Source organism: Camelus ferus, chromosome 1 (genome assembly GCF_009834535.1).
Source record: "Camelus ferus isolate YT-003-E chromosome 1, BCGSAC_Cfer_1.0, whole genome shotgun sequence".
NCBI lineage: Eukaryota > Metazoa > Chordata > Mammalia > Artiodactyla > Camelidae > Camelus > Camelus ferus.
The window spans coordinates 40,139,734-40,162,993 of NC_045696.1; the positions used below are offsets into that span (position 1 = coordinate 40,139,734).

The 23,260-nt window shown below is 36.2% G+C and overlaps 1 non-coding gene across 1 annotated transcript; it reads right to left on the reverse strand.

Annotated features, from left to right (window-relative positions):
- Positions 1-20,246: 20,246 nt before the first annotated feature.
- TRNAA-UGC lies at positions 20,247-20,318 on the reverse strand. The gene has a single exon. It is a non-coding gene; the product is annotated as a tRNA-Ala (tRNA).
- Positions 20,319-23,260: the final 2,942 nt, after the last annotated feature.

Below are 23,260 nucleotides of genomic sequence, written 5' to 3' on the forward strand. Positions count from 1 at the left end.
AAGTAATTTGAAAGAAGCCTGAGTCATACCCACCTGCTGATCTTGGAGAGGCTTTGAGAGAGGCAGGAGGAAACTGGAGGTAACACTGAGAACACAGACACTGGTGGTAGCCATTTTGGGGAGCTTATTCTACCATGTAGACACTGGTGCTCACAAGCACTAGTTTGGAATCTTCCCTCTAGCTTATTCAACTTAGGTCCAAGCCCTACCACACACTGACCCCAACAGAGTGGGACGCCTCAGGCCAAGCAACAAACAAGGTGGGGACATAGCCCCACCTACCAACAGGCAGGCTCCCAAATGACTCTTTGAGACCACAACCACCTCTGGACACTGCCCTGTCCATCACAGGGCCCAGAACTCAGCTTCACATACCAGAGTGAAGGCACTAGACTCAGCTGAATGAGGAGCCCAAAGTGTCAGGGCCCTGAAGCCAGATACCCCATGACCCAGCTCCATTCACCACTGGGTAGATAGCAGCCCAAGGACACAATGGGCACCAGCTGTGCCTACCTGGGGACTGACACCAGCCCCAAGATCTCTGCTTTCCTGAAGTACATTACCAATAGACCCAGCCCACCCACCAGCAGGCTGGCACCAGCCCCAGGATCCCACTGGCCCCCACCCCAATCACCAGCAGATCAAATCCAGCTCTGGGACACCTTGAACCCAACATCCAGTAGCCCCAGGATCTAGCTCTACTTATCAGCTGGCTGACAACAGCTTCAGGAACCCCTGGGCCTTGCCACTAGAGACCCTGGGATACATCTCCACCCACCAGTGAGCCATCAGTAGCCCTTGGATCACTTGGTCTCCAGCCCTGGCACCAACCCACCAACACCAGCTCTAAGAGACATTGGACTCCTCAGCCAGCTGCCTCACTAGGCCCACACGACCTTTCGGATATCTGAGACCTGCAGCCGGCCATATCAAGAACACTCCCACCCACCAGCAGGCTGAAGCTAGATCCAGGAACTCTGGTCCCTCAACTACCCACTCCAGAACCTGGCTCTGCTCACCAGTGAGCCAAAACTACTCAAGGCCCCCTCCACAGCCAGCTATATCAAGACACAGCCCTACCAACCAGTGGTAGACAGAATCTGCTCAAGGCAGGGCATAGCAACCAACCCAGCCAGTGCCCAGCCATGCCTAGAGACCACCCATAGCAATCAGCCCACCAAAACAGAAAAACTCATGCAGCTTACATAAGGGATGTCCCTAGAGAATATATCTCTGGTGACCAGAGGGGAGTTCTAGGATGCAGAGGATACTCCTACAAAAAGTCACTTCTGCAAGATCAAGATCAGGTAGCATAACCAACCTACCAACAAAGAACAAAAACAGCATATTAGGCAAAATGAGATGACAGAAGAACATTTTCCAAATGAAGGAACAAGATTAAAAATCCCAAAGAACTAAATGAAGTGGAGATAGACAATCTATCCAACAAAAAGTTCAAAGAAACAGTTGCAAAGATGATCAAAGAACTAGGAGAAGAATGGATGAATAGAGTAAGAAGTTAGACTTTTTAACAAGTAGTTATAAAATATAAAGAAGAATCAAGCAATAAAATGAGTAAACTAAAAAATACACAGGAAGAAATCAACAGTAGATTAGTTGATACAGAAGAACATAGTGAGCTGAAAATCACTGAACCTGAATAATAGAAAAAGAAAGAAAGAAAAGAAAGGAAAGGAAAGGAAAAGAAAAGAAAGAAGAAAAAAGAAAAGAAAAAAAAAAGGAAAGAAAGAAAGAAAGAAGGAAGGAAGGAAAATCAGGACAGTTTAAGAAACTTCTAGGATAATAACAGACATAGTAACAGTCTTATTATGGAGGTCCTAGAAGGTTAACAGAGATAGAAAGTAGCAGAGAATATATGTGAAGAAATATTAGCTGACATCTTTCCTAACCTGGGAAAGCAAACAAACACCCAAGTCTGGGAAGCACAGAGAGTCTCAATCAGGATCAACACAAAAAGGATGACAGAAAAGACACATTGTAATTAAAATGGCAAAAATTAAAGATAAAGAGAATATAGAAAGCAGCACAGGAAAAGCAACAAGTTCCATATAAGGAAGTTCCCTTAAGGCTACTTTTCAAATTGCAAGGGAAAGAACAGAAGAGGAAAGGAACAAAAAGAAACAAACAAACAAAAGAACTACAACATAATCCCAGAATAATGAACAAAATGGCAGTAAGTACATGCCTATTAATAATTACTTTAAATGTAAATAAACTAAGTGCTCCAGTCAAAAAACAGACAGCAGATAAACAGGTACAAAATAAAAAAGCATATATATATTGCCTACAAGAGACTCACTTCAGACCTAAAAAGATATACAGACTAAAAGTGAAGGGGTAGAAGAAGTTATTTCATGCAAATAGAAATCAAAATAAAGCTGGGTAGCAATACTTATATCAAAAAGATAGACTTTAAAATAAAGATGTAACAAGAGACAAGGTTATATAGTGATCCAGGAATAAATTCAAGAAAACAATTATAAATATATCTAATATAGGAGCACCTAAGTACATAGAGCAAATATTAACAGACATAAAGGGAGAAATTGAGAGTAATGCAATGACAGTAAGGGAATTTAACACTCCACTTACATCAATGAACAGAGCATCCAGACAGAGTATCAGTAAGGAAACATTGGCCTTAACTAACAAATGAGACCAGTGGAACTAACAGACAGAGACAGACACAGAGAGAGAGACAGACAGACAGACAAAGATAAAGAAGATTTCATCCCAAAGCAGCAGAATACATATTCTTTTCAAGTTCACATGGAATATTTTTCAGGATAGATCACATGCTTGGCCACAAAACAAGTCTCCGTAAATTAAACAAAGCTGAAACCATATTGAGCATCCTTTCTGACCATAAATCTATGAGACTAGTAATTAATCAACTACAAAAAACTGAAGAAGAAAACAAAAACACAAGGAAGTTAAACAGTACACTACTAAACAAAAAATGAACCACTGAAGAAAGCAAAAAAGAAATTAAAAATACTCAGAGACAAATGAAAATGAAAACACAATTCAAAATATTTGGGACACAGCAAGCAGTTCAAAGAGTGGAGTTCACACCGATACAAGCCTATCTCAGGAAACAAAAAAAAAAACTCAAACAACCTAACCTTACACCTAAAAGAACTAGAAAAAGAATAACAAACAAAACCCAAGGTTAGCAGAAGGAAAGAAATCATAGAGCAGAAATACATGAAATAGTGTCTAAATAAATAATAGAAAAGATAAATGGGACTAAGATCTGGTTTTTTGAAAAGATAAACAAAATACATAAATGTTTAAGCAAGAGTCATCAAGAAAAATAAGAGAGAGAGCATAGAGCAATAAAATCAGAAATGAAATAGAAGTTACAACCAACACCACAGAAATACAAAGGATCATAAGAAATTACCACAAAAAATCATATGCCAATAAAATGGACAACTGAGAAGAATTAACAAAATCCTAGAAATGTTCAAGCTCCCCAGGCTAAACCAGGAAAAAACCAAAACAGAAAATATGATCAGATTTGTTACCAGTAAGGAAATGGAATTAGTAGTTTAAAAAAACTCTGAACAAATAAAAGCCCAGGACCAGATGGATACATTGATGAATTCTACCAAACATTTTGAGAAGAGTTAACACCTATCCATCTCAAACTTTTCCATAATATTGTAGAGAAAGAAATTCTGTTCATTCTATGAAGCCAGAATCACCCTGGTACTAAAACCAGACAGACATATCACACAAAAAAAGAAAATCACAGGCCAATATCACTGATGACCAGAGACAAAAATCCTCAACACAATATTAGCAAACCAAATCCAACAATATGTAAAGGATTATGCACCATGATCAAGCAGGGTTTATTCCAAGGATGCAAAGATGGTTTGATATCTGTAAATCAATCAATGTGATACACCACATTAACACACTGAAGAATAAAAATCATAGGATAGTTTCAATAAATGTAGAAAAAGATTTGACAAAATTCACTATCCATTTATGATAAAAAAAGAAAAACTTTTCACAAAGTGGATATAAAAGGAACATACCTCATCACAAAACAGGCCAAATATGTTAAGCCCTCAGTTAACATCATACTCAATAGTGAAAAGCTGAAAGTACTTCCTCTAAGATCAGGAACAAGACAACAATCTTCATTCTCATCACTTTTATTCAACGTAGTACTGGAAGTCCTAGCTATAGCAGTAAGACAAAAAAAAAAAAAAAAGATAAATAAAAAGAATCCAAAATGCAAAGAATTAAAACTGTCACTATTTGCAGATGACATGATACTACATGTAGAAAATCCTATAGACACCATCAAAAAAATACTAGAGCTGATCAATGAATTTGGTAAAGTTGCATGATACAAAATTAATAATTAATGTAAATAAATCTGTTGTACTCCTGTACACTAACAACAAACTATCAGAAAGAGAAGTTAAGGAAACAATCTCATTTATAATCACATCAAAAAAAATACCTAGGAATAAATATAAGCAAATAAAAGACCTGTACTTGGAAAACTATTAAGACACTGATTAAAGCAATTAAAGATGATAAAAAGAGATGGAAAGATACATTATGTTCTTGGATTAGAAGAGTCAATGTTGTTAAAATGACCGTATTACCCAAGGCAATCTACAGATTCATTGCGATCCCTATCAAATTACCAAAGGCATTTTTCACAGAACCAGAACAAATAATCTTAAAATTTATTTGGAAATATCAAGGACCCTCAAATACCAAGAGAATCTTCAGAAAGAACAACAAAGCAAAAGTTATCATACTTCCTGACTTCAGACTATACTACAAAGGTACAGCAATCATTACAGCATGGTTTTGGCATAAAAACAGACACACAGATCAATGGAACAGAATAAAGAGCCCAGAAATAAGCCAACATACTTATGGCCAATTAATCTATGAGAAACGAAGTAAAAATTTACAATAGAGAAAAGCCAGTCCCTTCAATAAGTGGTGCTGGGGAAACTCGACAGCTACATATAAAAGAATGAAATTTGAAAAGTATCTCACCATATACAAAAATAAACTCAAAATATTTTAAAGATATAAATGTAAGACTGGAAACCATAAAATTTTTAGAAGAGAATATAGTCAGAACACTCTTCCACATAAATTGTAGCAATAATTTTTTGGATCTGCTTCCTAAGGCAAAAGAAACAGAAGCAAAATAAACAAATGGGATCTAATTAAACCTAAAACCTACCCAGCAAATGAACTCATTGACAAAATAAAAAGACAACTTACTGAATGGGAGACAGTATTAGCAAATTATATAACTGATAAGTGGTTAATATCCAAAGTATGTAAATAACTCATACAACTCAATATCAAAGCCTGATTGAAAATAGGCAAAAGACCTGAATAGATATTTTCCAAAGAAGATATACTCGTGAACAACAGGCACTTGAAAAATGCTCAACATCACTTATCTTCAGAGAAATGCAAATCAAAACTACAGTGATATATCATCTCACACCTCTCTGAATGGCTATCATCAAAAAGACCAGAAATAATAAATGCTGGTGAGGTTGTGGAGAAAAGGGATCCCTTGCACACTGTTGGTGGGAATGTAAATTAGTGTAACCACTAAGGAAATCAGTGTGGACGTTCTTCAGAAAACCGAAAATAGAACTACCATATGAACTAGCAATTATACTCTTGGTTTTATATCCAAAGAAAACAAAAATTCTAATTCAAAGAAAGATTCATGCACCCCAATCTTTATAGCAGCTTCATTTAACAATAGTCAAGATATAGAACTAATGTAAGTGTCCATCAACAGATGAAAGGATAAAGAAGATACACATACACACACAGAGACAATGGAACACCACACAGCCATATAAAAGACTGAATTTTGCCATTTGCAACAACATAAATCAGTCCTGGAGGGTATTATGCTTAATGAAATAGGTCAGACATAGAAAGACAAATACTGCATGTTATCACTAATACGTAGAATATAAAAAATAAAATAAATATAACAAAACAGAAACACACTCACAGATATATAGAACAAACTAATGGTTACAAGTGGGGAGAGTGAAGTGGGTAGGGGCAAGATATGTGCAATGGATTGAGGTACAAATTACTATGTATAAAATTAGTAAGTAACAAGGATATATTGTGAAGTACAGGAAAATATACCCATTATTTTGTGATAACTTTAAATGGGGTATAATCTATAAAAATACTGAACTATGTTGTACACCTGAAACTAATATAATACTATAAATCAAGTATACTTCAATTTTAATATTTCTAAATTCAAAAAATAAATTGTTAAAAAGAAAAAATGAGCAAGACCTTAAATAGATATTTGTCCAAAGATCTATCAGTTCCCAACTGGCTCATGAAAAGGAATTCATCACCATCTATCATTAACAAAATGCAAATCAAAACCATAATGAGATACCATTTCACGCCCACTGGGAGACTTCAATCAAGAAAATGTAAAGTAACAAGTATTGGAAAGGATGTAGAGAACTGGACTCCTCATAGATTGCTGATGGGAATGTATCATGGTGCAGTTGCTGTAGAAAACAGTTTTGCTATTCCTCCAAAAGCTAAATATAGAACTACCATGACCCCATTTCCACTTCCTAGATATATTTTATTTCAAGAGAAATGAAAACATATGTCCACATAGCAACCTGGACACAAATTTTCATAGGAGCATAATAGCTGAAAGATAGAAATAACCCAAATGTTCATCTATGGACTAATAACTATAAACAAATTATGGTATATACAAACAATGGAATATTATTCAGCTACAAAAAGGAACAAAGTACTGTTACATGCACCAAGTTGGACAACCTCAAAAACATTATGGTCAGTGAAAGACGTCAGATACAAAAATCACATACTACATGATTTTTTTATATGATATACCCAGAATAAGCTAATCTATCAAGACATAAGGCCCATTAAAATTTACCAGGGGATAGACAGAAGAAATGGAGCATGATTACTGAAGATATTTGAAGTGTTTTATGGGATGATAAAAAAGTTTCAAAACTAAAAAGCACTGGTAGTTGTTCAACATTATGAATATACTAAATACTACTGCATTGTACCCTAACTACCACTGAATAGCACACTTTAAAATGGTTAATTGTATATTATGTAAATTTTATCTAAAACAAAAAACTTCCCCACAATAACACCAGAATAAGATAACTTTACAAAAAAGATTTAGGAAAAAAAATATATGGAACAAGTAATACCCATGTATCACAAACTACTTCATTGAATAAGGAGAAAAAATGTCCATTTTATTTTATAAGGCTAGGAAAAGCTTAATAACAAACCCCAAGTGGGACAATACAACTTAAGGGGATATTACAACAAACTAATTTTAAATATATGTTAATAGAGAAAAGAATACTAAGTTCAATACACCAGCTAATTAAAAATCTTCACCACAACTCTGAGTGCCTTAAAAAGGTTCATCCATTAACATGACACAACTAACAAAAGAATCAATGATCATGAAGAGGAATCAGTAAAAACTACCCAAACTAAAGCAGAAAAATTGAACAGAGTAAATTAAACAAGGAAAAAGAAAAGGACAGAACACCCCAGAGCTGTAGTACAAACCAAAAAGTATAAGCAAGTATAACTGAAATGTCAGAAAGAGAAGACAGAGAGATAGACAAAGAAATATTTAAAGAGGTTATGCTGAAAATTTTCCAAAATTATTGACAGTCACCAAACTACAATTTCAAAAAGCTCAAAAATACCAAAGAGGCTTTTTAAAAAGAAATTGACACCACATGATTTTTTTGCTCAAAACCAAACACAGAAAAGCCTGAAGGAAGTCAGAGAAAAAGCCATAGGGAAGATCTTTAGCCAAAATTCAGACTTCACATTAAAAACTATGAAAGCTGAAAACAATGGAGACATCTTTAAGATGCAAAAGACAAAAACTATTTACAAAGAATTTTATACACAGGGTAAAGAGCATCAAAATGACAACTTCTGCTCCTCCAAGGACACAGTTAAGACAATGAAACAGCTAGATACAGAACAGAAGAAAATATTGCAAATTACATAGTTGATTAAGGACTTAGGTCTAGATTATATAAAGAACTCTCAAATTCACTGTTAAGAAACAATCCAATAAAAAATGGACAAAATAGACACAACCAATGAAAGCAAATTTATATAGCAAATAACCACATGAAAACTACACCCACAGTCATTTTTGAAATGCAAACTACAATGAGATAATGCTACATGTTTCTTACAATAGTTAAAATTATTTGACAATGTAAAGTGATAACAAGGATTTAAGGCACCTGGAAATCTCATCTTATTAGTGGGAATGCAAAATAGTTCAGGATGAAAAATGGTTTGGGAGTTTATTATAAAGTTAAGTACAATTATCATATGACAACCTCCTTATGTTAACCCTAGAAAGTATACACTAATAATTTTATTTACAATCAGTAACAATGTGAAATAACCCAAATATTCCTCAACTGGGGAATGGGTTAAAAAAAGTGATATACTCACACAATAGACAACAACACAGCACTAAAATACATCGAATTACTGATACACACAGACAGTATGTACAGTTATAGCAGTTTTTCAAGTCCTGAGAAACACACCAACAGCTGCTAAGATACAGAATAATTCTATCACCCCTCTCAAATTCCCTGTACCACTCTGTAGTAAACTCAGTCTCACATTCAACCCCTAGTAATCACTAAACTGTTTTTTTAACTTCTGTAGTTTTGTCTTTGCAAGAATGTCATGTAATGAAAGCAAACAATATATAGCCCTTTGACTTCTTTCACCTAGTTAACTGTATTTGAAGATCATTTATCTTTTAGCAGTATTACATACACTTCCTCACTTTCTTTTTATATATTTTTCAAACTCTCTTTTCTCTTGGTTTCCATGATACACATACAGTTTTCCTTTGATCTCATGGTACTTTTTTTCAATCTCCTTTGCAAGATCCTTTCAGTATCAAACCTTTGCAATTAAACTTTAAGACTTTAGAAATCAGTCCTGAACTCATTTCTTCTATATTTATGGTCTCTCACTATGGTGACAATACTCATTTCCATGATTTTAAATGTTACCTATACGCTCGAGTCACAAATTTATATCTTTGTATCATAAACCCAGATGTACTCATCCAATGTATCCACACTTACTCTTTCCTCACCAGGGCACTGATAGGTGGAGCAGAACTGATTTGATTGGGAGTTTAGCATTCCTTTTTGGGGGGTTCAGCCAATTAAGCCCTCAGCTAGGTTCTGTGTTCTCCACTTTCCCCTCATAAGAGGTTAGAACTTCTTTTTATGACTCCAAGGAATCCCTCTAAAATGCTTAGTTTGTTTTCTGCACTCAGAGCGTCAACTGAACTTAACAATAGCCACCCAATTCTTAACGTTGTTTTAGTTTCCATTTCCCAAATGTTTCTCAAATGCCTGATACACGAGCCCAGCTAATGGATTTCCTTACCCTGTTATACCTTCCCAATGCACCATCAGTAAAACTTTCAACAACTAGATGGTCATGCCAGGGTCCTCTGTGCTCTACATGCCACCAGTGATGGAATCATCATTGTCAGATTCTAAGACAGTGTTTCACCTGCAGGATGCTCAACAGATGCCTTTGGAATCAATACTTGTAGAAAGCAGGTAAGAAAAGAGGGAGAAGCAGGGCCAACAACACTGTTAGTTAAACCTATGACAAGCTGTAGAACTAGATGCCTCTTAAAGGTCTGTCTCCTATTGGAACAAGATGGTCAGCCTTTTATTTGTCATTGGATGTACACACTCCCCCATACCAGAAGCAGTGTGACATTGTGTGATACGGCTTTCTGAAAAGATCCATAAAGGGACTGACAGATGAAGACTGTCTTCTATCAGTGCTCTCACAGCTAGGGCAACAAATCCTTCACTGAAGGGGGATCCATGTGGTCAATTTCAGTATCCACCACAATGTTCCAAACCAAACTCTTAAAATTCAACCAACAACCCCCTCCCCCAAATGTGATCCTTTTCCACTCTTCCCCATTTCAGGACTCCATCCAGCAATTCTAAAATTAGAAACCTAGGAGTCCTTCCTAATATCTTCTTTATTACCAACCACCCACAACATATATTACTATTAAATGTACACATTTTAACCTCCAGACTGTCTCAAATTCTCCCCACTTGTCTTTCTTTAACCACTGCCATCAACCCAGTCTAAGTCACAATCATCTCTCACCTGGAGAATCCCTAGACTCCTTGCTAGTCTTCCTGTTCCCTCTCCTGCCTTTTTTCAACATATTCTCCACATACAAGTCAACATAAACTTTGTGAAGTATAAACTGGATCACCTAACCCCGACTTCAAACCTTTAAGGGATTCGTATTGAATTTGGAATTGAATACTAACTTCTTCCCATCTTCCACTAGGCTTTGAGTGACTGGTATCCTCTTCAATCTCATCATGGGCCCCCCTCTCCATTACTCATAACTCTTTAGCCATACAGAATTCTTGCCGTTTCTAGAAGCTGCTAAAATTTTATTTCCCTGCCATAAATAAAACATTTTCCATTTTCTTCTAACCTCTGGTTTTTTGTCTGGCGAGTTGTTATCTTCAGGTTATCAACCTTAATCTTACCTTCTCAGAGAGCTCTTTATTGACCAGCAGTGACAATATATACATGTGTGACTGCTTAATATCTCTTCAATATTCTTTTATATTAATAGAAATTCTCAAAAGGTAGGTGATTCCTAAATTATAAATTCTGCCTCTCCAAGGCAGATATCAAAATTCAACTTCCCAGCTGTTGCAGCAGCTAGAATGCAGATCTGGCCAGAATCTGCCAGTCACTTGCACCAGAGTTAGCCTTCCACTGAGAAGGGACCAACGTGAGAAACCAGTCTCACCATGACTTGCCTTTCCAAAAGCAGGTGACAGAGATGACAAGCTCTTCAGAGAAGTAATTGTGGATATTCTGACAGCCCATCCTGAGCATTATTGGAGGACTGGAGGTTTGTTAAAGCTGCAGTTTGGGAGCCAAGGGATGGTGGCTAGCTGCTCTTGCTGCAGCAGCCCCCTTTATCGTGGATGGATATTGTTCTAGCTTCCTAATTTTCCCAAAAACTCAGTGAGACATTTTTTATATGTTGATAAATTCTTTTTCTACTAGAACCATCCACAGTGGATTCCATTCCAACCTAATACTTTTAATCTCTCAACTAAGGCAAATCTGTTCTATTCTCTATCTTAAATCTCATTTTGTTTCCTTCATTGTATTAACACAACCTGCAATCATGTTTGTACATTGTTTATCTTCTCTACTAGATTATAAACTCCTTGAGGGCAGAGTTTCTGTATTTTTCATTCAGCATTTGAATGAGGTCCTTTTCTTGGTTCATTCAACAAACTATATGGAACCCTTTCTATGTGCAGACACTGACATGGTTAATAAGGAATATAGCATTAATAAGATGATTCTCCTCTCAAAGTGCTCAAATTTTAGTTGGAGGGTCATAGAAATCAATCACTGAAATCTAAATATGGCCAACACACTGATTAAAATTGTCAAGGGTTTATAAAAGTTTACCAAGGAGGAGCATTTAATACAATCTGTGGAAGTGAGATTAAGGAAAGACAAAGAATCAGGAGAGAGGAGGAAGAGTGTGAATTTCGGGAAGAATTCTTGGAAGATGTAATGCCCAAGCTTAAATGTGTGAGCAAGAGTCTGAGAGGTAAAAGGAGGGGGGATAGGGGCTGGTGTAGAAAAAGAGGATTCCAGGCAAAAGCAGAAGGTCCCACAGTAAAGAGCTACATGGTAGAGAAAGGAGGGCCTTTCACGAGAGAGGGGCAGGAAAGAAGGCACAAGGTATAGAAGAGACCGGAAAGGAAGGCAAAAGCTGCATCAGGAATGGACGTGTGCTCCATTGAGGATTTCTAAAATTATACCTGAATATGGGAAAGGCTTAGAAGGGCATGTAAAAAAAAATTAAACTAGGAGATTAGTTTGAGTTATTTTATTTTTCTTTCTTTCAACATTCCTTGTATCATCATTTTGTCAATTAACTGAGGTTGGTAAAAAATCCTTTTCCAACTATCTTCAACACATGTTAGTCATGCTTCTATTGTGTATTTCTCAGCACTGATTTATCATTTATATGATATTATAATGTGTACATCTGGGTGTATATATTTTATTTCTACATATAGACTACATTTCAGAAGTAGATGTTATGTGTTAACCTCTTCAGATCCACATGAACTTAAACTCCCCTGTAAGCATGCATCAGCATTTAACAAATGCTTATGGAAAGAATATGCCAAGATCATACTTAGGAAACGAATGTAAAAGGAACCTTTTGCTTTTCTATGAATGTTAATGTGTAATATGCACGTTAAAAGTTCAAAATATTTCACTGCAATCTAGTCTATTCTGTAGCCTGTGCCTGCAAAATATTTTTTAAGAATAAATTATCTAGGTCAATGGTACACATCAACTCACAGCCAGCTTCTGCTAATGATGAAGCAGAACTCAAAGACTGAAATTATGAAATGAATCGTGATTCATAATCCTATCAGTTCACATAAATTTCCCCTCCAGGGCCCAGACAAATCACTTGTCTAAGTGATCTTCTCACCTTTTAATTCTCAGTGAAAATGTCCTTAAGGCTCATACTCCAGGAGGAAGGAGGTTTCTCACGAGATCCTGACCAGTGTCATGCAAATGGAGAATGAAATGGGAACAGCAGAATGAAAAAAGTTGGCTGGTTAAGAAAAGAAAGAACTTCCCAGCATCCCCTATTGATTCTTCACCCTACATAGACTCTGGATATACAACGCTCAAATAAAGACTAGTGAACAAGCTTTGATAAATGTTATCACCAACAATGCCAAGTATAGGCTGAATCTTCAGTGACTGCATCTCTGTAAAGCTTCTCTATCTTTGTTTCTCAGAGCCACATGGGCCTGTTCTGCTTTCAATGGGTTAATTACCAAGGAAACATTTTTCCTCTGTGGTCTAGACATAGAAATATCCAGATATTGTTTCCCTTGAAAGGCAGCCATCCTGCTGAATTTACTTGATCACCAATTCCCATGTTTTTCTAAGGCCAGATGGGGCTAAGCACAATTTTTGAAGATTTTTCTCTCTCCTTTTTTTCACCGATTAACAGCTTGTTTGTTTTCGATTGAGGACACTGCCAGGCAAACAGAAGAAAGGAGAAGAAAATTCCTTAATTTTTAAGGTGGGGAAATTCAAGAATGATGGATTAGCTGTAGCCAAGAGGAAACAATCCTTAGATCTAACAAATAAGTGTGGGGAAAAAAAGTTATTCAATATTACATAATTTTAGTCGTATGAGTACATTATGGGGATTTTGAGAATAATATTATTTTCTTAACTGAAACCCAAAGGTAGGTGTATGCTGTAATTACAGATAGGCAGAGAGCGAGAGAAAAACAGAAATCTCAACCTTTGAAAAAAATCTTAAGCCTGACATTGCTAACCATCTCTAGGACGTTGGATAAGTCACTTAACTTATTTGAACCTTTGTTTCTACACATATAAATTAAAAGACTTAGCTGATTTTTATATTCATGACCTTTCCTTCTTTAAAATTCTCTGACCTGCTGTGATTCTCAGCCAATAGAAATCCACCCAGGAAGAGCACGGATTCTCCTCCTCTGTGTCTCCCTCACCCCTCCAATGCTATTTGGAGACGCAATCTGCTTACGTCTGTGAGAGTTATATAATAAGTGGGAAGTGAAGACAGCTGAGCCTGCTCTGAAACCATGATAAATAGCCCCAATGTCCTGATTGAGCCTTCCCTATTGGAGGCCAAGGAACTCCATACAGACATGGGAAGGATTAACTGGTACTCCAGCTGAGTGCAAACTGGCACAAGCGCCAGGCACATGTAGGCCACGTGAGGTTACTCTGAGACATCTCCTTTCTGGGAGGACCTGGATTTCCCCTCTCCCATTACAGTGTCAGATTCCTGAGTCCCAGAGGCCCCCGGTGCAGCCACAACAAGCCAGGGTGCCAGACACAGTGGTAAGTAGCAGGAACCTAACCTTGACTGTATCAGGACTCACTCCAACTCTTAGTAACTCGGGCAGCTCACTTGGCCACCAGCACTGTTTTCTCCCAACTTTGCTAAAACAGCCAAGTCTGTGATTGCTGATGCCTGGTAGCGACATTTCCATTCTAGGCCAGGGACTATGAAAGATAACGCTTAAAAAATATAAAAGAGACAATATGATTAATGTTTTTGTTAAAAGTATTTGTTTTAGTGTTAAAACATCATTAAAGTGGCTGGAGGGATAGATAAATTTTGGGCACTCTGTGACTAAAGGGACGCACCACCCATGTCCCCAGCTGATGTGAGGCCAAACTCTTCAGATACCAGTTAACCATGTGGGAAGAATGAAGGCTGAAACTGCCAAATGACAAGAGTATCACCTCTCACAGGCCAAACCCCACACCAGAGAGGTGTACTGAGCCTTCCATGAAGTTACCCAGACTGGGCCTCTCGTTTCTTTCTGAAATGCGTGTTCCAACAGTGTTAGACACATTCTGGAAACAAGTACATTTCCAAATGATGAGTTCTGAGGTGAAGATTTGTCAGTCGTATGGTAATGTGGATAAAAAACAAATATTTGATGGTAAACTGCCTGGCTCTTAAAAAGACACTACAAAATTTGGTTTGACTGCAGATGAAGTTAATGATCAAGGTTTTGTGTCTAATTCATTGTCATAGAAGGGAAATAACCCTCCCTTATTTTTGTTTGTTTTTGCTTGCTGCATGTTAGAGGCCACATTAAAGCATACCAAAATAGCAATTCAGCCTTAGGGACAGATTTTTAATGCAAGACTCCTCATACCAGATTGCTCTCTTCCAACATCTGTTGGTATGCTTTCCAGCCTTATCTCCCCATCCAAAAAATAAAATAAAAAAGAGAGTTCAGGATCTAAACATACTTTAACTCTGTCTCATTGAATAAAACCATTGAGTAAACACTATTCAAGTGTCCGGAGGGACTGATTACTTTTTGGCCTCTGTGACTTAAGGGATGTACCACCTGTGTCCCCAGCTGACATGAAGCCAAACTCTGCTCAGATACTGGTACTGAATTGGCAAATGACAGGAACATCGTCTTTCACAGGCCAAACCCTGCACCAGATAGTTACCCAGATTGGGCCTCTCATTTCTTTCTGAAATGCATGTTCCAACAGTAATTAGACACACTCTGGAAGCAAGGACATGTTTCTGAAGAGAGTTCAGGGGTGAAGACTTGTCAGTAGTATGGTGCTTTATGGTATTTTATTTTGTGATAATACCACAATTTATTAATCCATTTTACTCTTGGCAGGCACTCAGAGTTTTCAGTTTTTGACTATCATGAATAGAGTTACTAACATCATCTAATACATGGCTTTTGTTGAAGCTGTGTGCACGTTTCTGTCGGTATAGTTGTAGGTGGGATATGGTCTAGGATACCTTGTGAAGCTGTTTTCCAATGTGCGTGTATGAATTTGAACTCCCAGAAGTAGTGCCTCATAATGATTCCTGCTGCTTCCCATCCTCACTAGCCTCAGTATTCTCCATCCTCCTGTTACACATTCTAGTAGACACATAGTATTGTCACACGGGGGTTTCTAGTTTGCACCTCCCTGATAATGAATGAAGTTGATCCTCTTTGTAAATGTAATGGCTATTTGAATATCTTTTATTTTAAGCATTCTGCTCAAACCTGTTTATTTTCTACTGATTTAGATGCCTTTTTCTTATTCATTGGGAGGAGTTCTTTTTCATTGTGGATGCCAAGAACTTTGAGATTCTTACGGAGGTTCTTAATTTTGATATGAACTGAATAGTTATGACTTTTGTTTCATAAATAGTTCTTTACTATGCCCTGTTTAAAAGTCTCTGCCTCCTCCAAGATCATAATGATCATCACTTGAGTTTTCCTCTAAAAGCTTTACTATCTTTTACACTTAGGTATATAATTCATCTGCATTTGATTATTTTCTGTAGAATATGAGATAAAGTTCAAGCACATATTTTTTCATGGATATCCAGTTGACTCAGCATCATTTGTTCGAAAGAGTATTGTTTCTTTACTCTACTTTTTTCATATTTTTTAAATCATAACTTAAGTTTAAGTCAGTTTGTCTATCCTATTTCCAAAGCCACACTATTTTAGTTACTATGTATCATAGTAAATTTTGATATCTAGTGAAGTTAGCCCTTCATGTGAGTTCTTCTTTAAGAATGCTTTGTATACCCTTGGCCCTCTGCATTTCCAGTTTTCATTTAACAAGAAGCATGCTGATATTTTTAATTAGGATTACACTAAATCTGTAGACACATTAGGGCAGAATATCTTAACAATATTGAGTCTTCCATCCATGAACATGGACTATTCTCCATTTGTTTAGATTCCCTGTAATTTCTCTCTATAATGTTTTGTAGTTTGTAGAAGTATGCACATTTTTCATTACATTAGTTGCTAGGTGCGTGGTTTTTGATGTTATAAATGATTTAATTTTTCATTTGCTTCTAGTATATAGTAATATTTGTAAAACTTTGTTAATATGTTTTATTCATTTTGCAATGTTAATGAAAAAATTTGGTTTATAATTTTTCTGTATTATTATGTATTTCTCAATTTTATAATCTTTGTTATGGTACCTCTTTGGTTAGGAAGTGTTCCCTCTTCTGTTCTCTGGAAGAATTTGTACAACACCGTTATGTCTTTCTTAAATGTTTGGAAGAATTCACCAGTGAAAGTATCTTGGCCTAATAATTTGATTATGAGACTGTTCTAACTAAGAATCAAAAATTTAATATGTCTGATTTTTTACATTTTTTATTTATTCTTATGGCAAGTTTACAAAAGCATGCAAATAAGTTGTTGGGTTTTTGAATTATTAATCCATCTCATCCAAATCATCAAATTTACTGGAGAAAATATTCATAATATCATTTCATTTGATGTATTATGATCTATATATTTTTTCTGAATATTGTTTTTCTTCATTAGTCTTGTCAGAAGTTTATCAACTTTATGGATTTAATCAAAGTATCAACACTTAATTTGTTGATTTTCCTCTTTTTTATTCTTAATTTCTGTGCTCTTTATTCTGTGTTTCTTAGTTTTTATTTGCTTTTTGTTCTCTAGTTTTGAGTTGTAAGTTTAAATAAATTGATTTTCAGTCTTTCTTCTTTTCCATTATACAGCTGACCCTTGAACAATGCAGGAGTTAGGGATGCCAACCCACAGTCAAATCTCCATGTAAAATTTTACAGCTGTTTTTCCAAATCTGCAGTTCTGCCTCCACAGATTCAAACAAACATGGATTGTGCAGTAACATTGAAAACAATCTGCATATATGTGGACCCACACAGTTCGAACTCATGTTGTTCAAGGGTCAGCTATATAGAAAATACTCTGACCACAGTGGAATTAATCTAGAGATCAGATACCATTATGGATCGAATTATACTGGAAATACATTAAAAATTTTATTGCAGTTTCTAAGCACTCCATTAACTACAGCAATATAATTTTTTGACATATTTCCATTATAATTCAGTTGAGATATATATAATGACATCATAAGTATTGTTTTATATATACAGTCAATAGTCATGTTTATTTGCCCACATATTTTACTCCTCTGGAGTTCATAAATTCCTCCTGTATTTCCACACTCTATCTGGAATCATTTTTCTACTTGAAAAAAGTCCACTTAGTTTTATAAAAGTGGGCTTGCTAGAGACAAATTCTCTTATTTTCACTTTGACCAAAACTGTATTTCTTTCTATTTACAAAACAGTATTTCTTTATAAGATCGTAAGTTGGCAGTTATTTTCAATATTTAAAAATGTCACCCGTTTATCTTCTAGCTTCAATAATTTCTGTTGAGAGGTTATATATCAGTCAGTAATTTTTTAAAAGGCAGTTATTTTACATTTTTTCTCTTTGGGCTAGATTCTCATATTTTATAAAATACTTAGGTTTGGTTTTGTTTATCTTCAACTTGGGATTCCTAGACTTGCCCTAATCTCTCAGTCAACATCTTTTATCAGTTTTGTAAAACTTAAATATTGGTTTCCATGATTTTCTCTCTTTTTCCTTCTATGACTTCTATTATATGTACATGAGGCCTTAGATAATTCTACATATCTTTATTCACTTTTTTGCCAATGTTTTTCTATATTCTTAATTTTGTATATTTTTAATGACTTGTCTTTCAATTCACATGTCCTATAAACTTCTCTCTCTAATCTTAAATACACCCATTGAGTTCTTAACTTTATATATCTTTTTGTTCTAGGTTGTCCATATATTACTTTTCTTTTTTTAAAGAGTATAATTTACTGAAGAAATTATCCATACTTTCATCTATTCTTTCCATCTTCTTCTCTAATTTATCAAATCTATTAATAACAGTTATTTCAAAGACCTTGGTTGGTAACTCCAATATCTAGATCATCTATTGGTCTCCTACTAGATTCCATCTTTTTCTTCTTGATCATCAATCATATTTTCATGTCTTTTTGTACGTATATAGTAATGTTTTATTGTGTGTCAGATACTGAGTGTAAAAGAAATGAAGAGGATCTGAATGATGTTATCTTTCACTAAAAAGGGTCACCACTTTCCTCTGTTGCACAGCTTAGGTAAGAGGCTGATTATTCTATCTCATCAATAATTAATTTAGGCAAGAGCTGGATTGCAGAATAAGAATCAGCTTACGTATGTTTCAGACCACTTCCCTGGAAGTGGCCATATAAAGCTTACTGATAACAAGCCAAATTGGTCTCGATTCTGAGATTCTTTAGGATTTCCAGCCCTGTCATCCATAAATTTCCAGCTCAGCTCTTCAGCCTCCCATCTAGGCATCTTAGTCATCTAGTAAATGTCTTGACTGAGAAAGTAATGAAGTGACCTAAAAGCAGGCCCACTCTCCCTGGTATGTCTTAGAATTCACTCTGAGTTTCTGAAGCTTTTAGATTTCCTCTGCTATTTCTGATGCTGCTGTAGACCTCTAGAATTGAGCCAATGTCATAAGAGGTAAATTAGCCATGCATTTGAAGAAGCCTCTCAAGTTTCCAATTTGTCTCTCTTGCCTCCTACAACTGCTAAAACAACACAACATCACTTTGCTAGTTGTTTTTTTTTTTTTCCTGAAAGTGCAAATCAAGCCCAATCTGTAGGCCATGCCATGAATCAAATTTCCCAAAGGGAAAAATTCTCAGGATCCAGCAAATGCCCCCAACGGAAAAAAATCAGCTCACCTCTGAAATTTCCCCCTCATTCTAGAGTCTTTAACTTCTTTCCCCCTGGGTAAATGGGATAGGCAAAGAGAAGAGGGCAATTGGTGGGGGGTGGGGGTGGGGGTGGGCAGGTTGGGGGAATGACTAAACTGACTAGCCAAGTATTTTTCCAAATCTATTATGTAAACTAGATTCCAAGCCCTTGGAATGTCAGATTCTAAGAATTAGTCATTTTGCATTTCAGCTACGGCCAGAAGAAACCAAGCTTTAACCCGAACAGGGTAAGGATGCTGTAAACAAAGGGCTTACAGAAATAAGAATAAATCAGGTTAATTCCTTCCTCATCGTCCTACAGCATTATGACTCCTGCCTATACTCAACTAAAATTTCACTCTCAAGTGTTCCCTCTAACTTACTCAATCTAATGAGCATTTTTCAAATTTTGCTTTTTATTTACCCTTCTACAGAACCTGATATAGTGTCCCAGAGACATCAGAATCTAGGGGCAATCATTAGTTAATTTACTTAGAAGGCACTACCTTTCTTATTGGTCTTTTCCACTTCTCATGGAAAAATACAGTACATATTACAGTCTTAGTTATATAGTTAATCAAGATTATGATTGCATCCCCAAACAAAACACACCATCACTATAACTTATATTAAATTTAAATATACCATAAGCATATTATTGCCTATAAAGCCTGCATAAATGTTACAGTTACAAAAAAGAGTGCACGTAATACTGAGGTGTTTTTTTTTTTAAGCATACAGCTACAATGACCAAAACGTTTCCAGCTTGCTAATTCATTCTGGATCATGGTCATTAGTTCATGCTTTTTTCCCAAAGGTTTTTTTTTTTTTTTTTTGGTTTGTTTTTTGAGATGGGGGAGGTAATTTGGTTTATTTATTTATTTGTTAGAGGCACTGGGGATTGAACCCAGGACCTTGTGCATGCAAAGCACGTGCTCTACCACTAAGCTACGCCCTCCTCCCTCCCAAAGGTATTTATCATCATAACACAGGACAAATTGAACTCACTTAACAAAAGTTAAGACCATAGCACTTCTGGCTCTTTGACTATCAAAAATTAGCTTGTTAAGTACTTAGGTAGGATTGTTAGCAATACTGCAATTGCATTTGATATTTTGACACATAGCACAATATAACTGTTATAGGAAGAATAAGTTATTCTGAGCCCTGGGCATGTCTGAGTTGTGTTCAGATTTTAATAAATCCTTGACTCTAGTGTCAGAAAATAGAAATGGTATTGGTATGGCACCAACCTATATCATTTTTATATGCCAGCATAAATGCATAAACTTGAGACTACACAATATTTTTTCTAATTGTAGGTAACGTAGTAGATATTCCATAAATAAAAATGTTAGCCTTTTTTTTTTTTTCATTACCCTATTTAAAGTCCACGTAGGATGTACCACACACTTCTTTGCCATGGCCTACAAAGACCACCATGGTCAGACTCTTGCCTATCTTTTTAATTTTATCTCTCCCCAAATATCCTGCACTTTATCTACTTTAAATTACTTGACATTAAAGATTCATAATGCTAATTATCATCATTATGCTTTAGCACAAATTATTTCTTCTACCTAGAATTTCTTTCTTCACCTTTTTTTCTTACAGAGTGAGAAACGTCACCTTCACTGTGAAATCTTTCCTGACCTCCTAAACACAGTTAGATACTTTCTTTTTCTTGTAGCATTCTATCCATACATGTATTACAGCCTCCATCTCATTACTCACTTTGCATCCTTTAGGGAAGGGAAAATATTATAGACACGGTGACTTCCCTAATAACTATAGAGGCTATAGTTAGTAAATGTAGAAGAAACAAAGAGACAGAAGGAAGGAAGGAAAGAAAAGACTTTAAGCTTTAAATATGACCCCCAAGTTTTCCAGAGCCTAAATTTTCAATTAGTAAACCCATAGTAGTATTCATTGGAAGAGCAAAGAGTCCTTAAATATTCAAAATATTGTGCTTAACTTTCATGTAATGACTACACACACACACAAGGAATGTCGTTAGATTTTTCCATTCTGTAACCCAGTGCTGAAAGCTTTCAAAATGAATGGAGCTGGTGGGCAATTTCATTCTCTCTGATTTGATTATTTATCTTTCAGGGCAGGGAAAGTCAGACTCCTAGAAAATAAACAATGGATACATAATTACTTAGCCAATAAGTTGCCAAGTTAGGGCTTAAAACTGGTCTTCTGACTTCAAGTCTTGTCTTCTTTTTTACTATACCGGAGTTATCTTCTTTTATATGCTTGTTCCCTAGCCCCCCTCAGCATGTCCATTCCTAAAAGAGTTATACTCAGAGTGCTGGCTGTCCATCTGCCTCTTTAAAAAGTTTTGTGGCTACATCCAAGTTCATTTTCCTGTCCATGAGGAGGTCAATTCCCCAGAAGTACAGGTTGGAGTCCAGATGTCCTCTAGATGTCTGTGTGAGATCCAATGACTTGATGGATGAACTTCTAATTAAAATAGACTTTAGCATTTGCTGGGTTTAAGTAAATTAGTATGAATTAAAGTTCAGTGTGGTGGTCATTAATGGTGTCTACCAAATATTTTTAGTTCTTCTGGGAAGTGTCCGTAGGGTTACACCTCTACCCTTGGTATGGCCATGTAAATAACTTTCGCCAATGAAATGTGAGCAGAAGTGATTTGTGTTACTTCCAAGAAGAAGCTTTATGAATCAGTGTATGATTTGGGCCCTGCCTCCATTTTTTTTTTCTGACTTGACACTCTGGCAGTGTGGGCACGTAGCCTCTCCTATCCTGTTTCCTGATGGAAGACAATGATCTTCCGTCACACAAAAACCAACCTACAATAAATGTGTAATGCAAGCAAATGTTTTAAAATTATAAAATTTTAGAGTTGTTACCAAGCATAACTTAGATAATTTAGCCTACCTTAACTAGGACAAGTACTTTAAATATGTTATTCCAATTCAGCAGTAATGTTCAATGCTATAGGTCAATGGAGTCTTTTTGAATCTATGACATTTTGGTGTGGACTGCTCTTAACTAAGACTATTAAACAAAATTTTTCTGGGAAGGTATGTGTTGGTAATGTACTTTAAAAGCTCCATTTTTGGATTTAAACAGTTTTAAAGTGCTGACATCTTTTAATCAGTTTACAAATTTATTACATTTTACATATTTTAAAATATGGCAATAGGTTTTTTAATGAATCCTATGAAAAATTACATTAAACTATGATTATACCCAATTAAATAAAAATCAAAATAATGTCCACATTTGAGATCATGATACAAACTCTAAAAGCCTCAGGGATGGAGTATAATTGATGAAAAGGCAGAATGAAGACATAATGGTAAGCAAACTCACAGGAGTAACTTCAACTACCTTTCAGGCACACTATCCCTTTCTAAGTCACTTGAGATATACTGTTTTCATACTCTGGGAGGAAACAAAAAAAAAAGAAAACCACATTCATCATTCCTTCCAGGAAATAGCTCTGGAGATTCTCTCTGCTTGTGGCTACATCAGTTCTGTAACAGCTGGGTGTGTGGGTGGCGCACATCAGGTCTGCCAGTTTCCAAAGAGGAACCTGGGCCTCCTAAACTGTTACAGTACCTCCCAGCTTTGTGGGGGGTCTGTGGCTCCAGTCTATGCATTGGGATGGAGACGGGGTGGGGTGCATGCGGAAGGAGGGAAGCACCTGAGAACACATGCCTGGATTTTGTGGAGACCACCAGTGTGTAAACCACTCATGTGACAAGACCAATTCCAAAGGGAAGAGGAGTGACCATTTCCCCTTCAGTTCCAACAGCTGCAGCCCACCACACAGCTGCTACTCTGGGTTTAGGATAGAAGAAAAACAAAAGAGAAGTGGGACACTCTGTAGTGGTTTGGCTGCTTGGAAGTAGTAGGCAGAGAGTGTAA